The sequence below is a fragment of the Salvelinus sp. IW2-2015 genome, unplaced genomic scaffold (genome assembly GCF_002910315.2).
Source record: "Salvelinus sp. IW2-2015 unplaced genomic scaffold, ASM291031v2 Un_scaffold1946, whole genome shotgun sequence".
NCBI classification, from domain to species: Eukaryota; Metazoa; Chordata; class Actinopteri; order Salmoniformes; family Salmonidae; genus Salvelinus; species Salvelinus sp. IW2-2015.
In genome coordinates this window covers 9983-14309 of record NW_019943301.1, presented here as the reverse complement: position 1 = coordinate 14309, position 4327 = coordinate 9983, and positions in this window count along the sequence as shown.

The following is a 4327-nucleotide window of genomic DNA, read 5'->3' as shown; positions in this document are numbered from 1 at the left end:
GCAAGACAGAAACATTGATATTACAGACAGGACAGTACATTATATTAAGACAGACAGGTACATTAGTTACAGGGACAGACAGGTAAGTATATTACAGACAGACAGGTACGTATATATTACAACAGACAGTACGTGTATGTTAAGGACCAGAACAAGGAAATACATTAATGTTACAGACAGACAGTATGTTAATATTACAGACCAAACAGTGTAGTTATATTACAGGACAGACAGGTGTGTTATTGATTACAGACACGACAGTACAGTATATTACAGACAGACAGTAAACATTATATACAGACAAGACAGGCTACGTTATATTACAGACAAGACAGTACTTATATCGACAGACAGACATACGTTGTTATTCAGACAGACAGGAATAATATTTGTAGTGTTCATCTCAAAACTTTTGGCCACGACTGTAACAGTATCACTCTCTCTCTCTCTCTCTCTCTCAATTTCTCGTTCTCGTATCTCTCTCTCTCTTCTACATCTCTCTCTCTCTCCCCCTTCCTCTCTACATTCCCCCCTACTCTCTCTCTCTCCTCTGCTCTCTCTCCTCTCTCCTCTCTCTCTCTTCTCTCTCTCTCTCTTTCTCTCTAAAACTCTCTCTCTTCTCTCTCTCTCTCTCTCTCTCCTCATCTTCTTCTCTCTCTCATCTCTCCTCTCTCTCTCTCTTCTCTCTCTTTCGCTCCTCTCTCTCTCTCTCTCTCTCTCTCTCTCTCTCTCTCTTTCTCTCTCTCTCTCTCTTCTCTCTCTCTATCTCTCCGCGCTCTCTCTTCTTCTCTCTCTCTCTCTCTCTCTCTCTCTCTCTCTTTCTCTCTCTCTCTCTCGCTCTCTTCCTCTCTCTCTCTCTCTCTCTCTCTCTTCTCGCTCTCTCTCTCTCTCTATCTCTCTCCTCCTCTCTGTCTCTCTGTCTCCTCTCTCTCTCTCTTCCGGGTGGTGTGTTACCATGTTGAAAGTCACTGAAGCTCTATCAATAAGCCGTTCTACTGCCAATGTTTGTCTTATAGAGAGAGTATTAGTAAGTACCAGTCTCAACATGATCAAGAGGAACATCACATGCTATGAAAAGCCAAAGCAAAGTGGAAAATATTTGTCATTACATTGCTTCTTTCACCGGCTGGTCCTCAGGTGTGCAGAGTGCACATTTTCAGCCCATAATAAATTCCTTTACAGTTTCAATCTTTGTAGCTGAATTGATAATAACTGCTCTCTGGTTCATCTCATTGATATTTCTAAGAGCTAGTATGATTAAATTTTTGGGATCAACTTGTTAAAGATGGTTGTACAAGTCTCTTTTCTTCTAAATTTGAATAAAAGGAGGTTTTGGCCGCAATTCTGCTCCTTCTACATGAGAGTTATTGTTGGAGGTGTTCTTTGCACTTTCCAATTACAGTCTGTAAAACTCTGCAATGCAGTATTTCAACTGTCCCATTTGCCATTGGCCAATTCATATTAGAGAGTGGACCCCATACTCACTGCCATATAGACCAATTGTTCATATAAACTGATTTTAAACATTTTGAGCCAGATTCTAATGGAAGTTTGGATTTTAATTCCCTTAATGGCATTAGGAATGCTCTTCCTTGCTTTGGTCTCTCAAGCTCAGTCACAGCCCATGTGAAAGCTACCTGTGTTGCTGATATTAGTCGAGATACGTTGTTAGTTTGTGTCCAAAGATAATTATTGTTGACCTGATATCCGGTACCTCTTTTGAACATCATACCATTATTAAATTTAGGCTAACTGTCAGACCGAGGTCAATGATTCTCGAGTGCTGCCTGTAACCCCTCCTTCTCTCTCTCCCTGTGTCCCCCCTTCTCTCTCTTCCCTGTGTCTCCCCCTTCTCATCGCTTCCCTGTTTGTCCCCCCCTTGCTCTCATCTCCCCTGTGTCTCCCCCTTCTCTCTCTGCCTGTTGTCTCCCCCTTTCTCTCTCTCCCTGTTGTCTCCCCCTCTCTCTCTGCCTGTTGTCCCCCCCTTCTCCTCTCTCCCTGTGTCTCCCCCTATCTCTCTCTGCCTGTTTGTCTCCCCCTTCTCTCTTCCCTGTTTGTTTCCCCCCTTCTCTCTCTCCCTGTGTCTCCCCCTCTCTCTCTCCCTGTTTGTCTCCCCCTCTCTCTTCTCCCTGTTTGATCTCCCCCTTCTCTCTCTCCCTGTTTGTCTCCCCCCTTCTCTCTCTCCGATTTTGTCTCCCCCTTCTCGCTCTCCCTGTTTGTCTCCCCTTCTCTCTACTCCCTGTTTGTCTCCCTTTCTCTCTTCTCCCTGTTTGTCCCCCCCTTCCTCTCTCTCCCTGTTTGTTCTATCCCCTCTCTCTCTCTCTGTTGTCTCCCCCTCTCTCTCTCCATGTTGTCTCCCCCTTCTCTCTCTCCCTGTTTGTCTCCCCCTCTCCTTCTCTGCCTGTTGTTCTCCCCCTCTCTTACTCTTCCCTGATTTGTCTCCCCCTTTCTCTCTCTCCCTGTTTGTCTCCCCCATTCTCTCTCTCCGTTTGTCTCCCCCTGTTGCTCGCTCTCCCTGTTTTCTCCCCCTTCTCTCTCTCCATGTTTGTCTCCCCCCTTCACTCTCATCAGTTTGTCTCCCCTTCTCGCTCTCCCTGTTGTTCTTCCCCCTTCTCTCTCTCCCTGTTGTCCCCCTCTCTCTCTCCCTGTTTTGTCTTCCACCTTCTCTCTCTCTCTGTTTGTCTACCCCCTTCTCTCATCTCCCTGTTGTCTCCCCCTTTCTCTCCTCCCTGTTTGTCCTCCCCCTCTCTCTCTGCCTGTTTGTCTCCCCCCCTCTCTCTCTCCCTGTTTGTCTCCCCCTTCTCTCTCTCAGTTGTCCTCCCCCTTCTCTCTCTGCCTGTTTGTTCCCCCCTTCTCTCTCCATGTTGTCTACCCTCCCTCCCTCTTCCCTGTTTGTCCCCCCCCTTCTCTCTCTCCCTGTTGTCTCCCCCTTCTCCTCTGCCTGGTTGGCCCCCTGTCTCTCGCTCCCATGTTGTCTACCCCCCTCTCTCTCTCCTTTGTCTCCCCCTTCTTTCTCTCTGCCGTTTGTCTACCACCCCTTCCTCGCTCCCTGGTTTGCTCCCCCGTCTCTCCTCCATGTTTGTCCCCCCTTCTCTCTCTCCCTGTTTGTCTCCCCTTCTCTCTCCTGTTTTCCTCCCCCCTTCACTCTCTGCCTGTTTGTCTCCCCCTCTCTCTCTCCCTGTTTCTCCCTCCCTTCTCTCTCTCCCATGTTTGTCTCCCCTTCTCTCTCCCTGCTTGTCTCCCCCCTTCTCTCTCTGCCTGTTTGTCTCCCCTTCTCTCTCTCCCGTTTGTCTCCTCCCCTTCTCTCTCTCCCTGATTTGTCTCCCCCTTCTCTCTCCCTTTTGTCTCCTTCCCCATGCTCTCTCCTCCCTGTTGTATCCCTCCCTCCCTTCTCTCTCTCCCTGTTTGTCTCCCCTTCTTTCTCTCTCCCTGTTAGCTTGCCCTTCTCTGCTCTCCACTGTTTGTTCTCCCCCTTCTCTCTCTCCCTGTTTGTCTCCCCACGTCTCTCTCCCTGTTGATCTCCCCCTTCTCTCTCCCTGTTTGATCTCCCCCTTCTCTCTCTCCCTGTTTGTCTCCCCTCCCTGTTCTCTCGCTCCCTAGTTGTTCTCCCTTCCTCTTCTGTTTGTGCTCCTTCGCCTCCCATCTCTCTTCTTCCATGTTTGTCTCCCCCTTCTCTCTCATGCCTGTATGTCTCCCACCCTTCTCTCTCTCCTGGTTCTCCCCCCTCTCTCTCTCCCTGTTTTGTCTCCCCTTCTCTCTACTCCGTTTTTCTCCCCCTATCCTCTCTCCCTGTTGTCTCCCCCTTCTCTCTCCCCTGTTTGTCTCCCCCATCTCTCTCTCCCTTTTGTGTCTCCCCCTTCTCTCTCTCCCTGTTATGTCTCCCTCCCTCCCTCTCTCTCGCCCTGTTTGTCTCCCCCCTTCTCTCTCTGCCTGTTTGTCTTCCCCCTACTCTCTTCATGTTCAGGACCACATCATAAGTGATGCAGAGTTGACAGTTACACACACGCTACTCGCTCCATGCTTACCAGAACTTCTGATGGCAGGAAGAAGGTTGTCTTGTTTGCCTGGGGGCAGACTGCCAGTTAGACACCAGTCCTTCAGCATCAACATAGTGAAGTGGCTGCCTGTGAGTTTGGAGAGTCCAGAGTTCTGCAGTCAGTAACTGACTGTATGGTTTGAATTCCAGTGACATCACTGACTTCTGTCCTCTGTTAGTTTACAGACCTGTTTCTGCCTTCCTTCCTCTTCTCTCTCTCTTCTCTCCTCTCTCTTCCTCCTCTCCTTCTATCTCCTCTCCTCTCTTCTCTACTCTTCCTTCCTCTCTCCT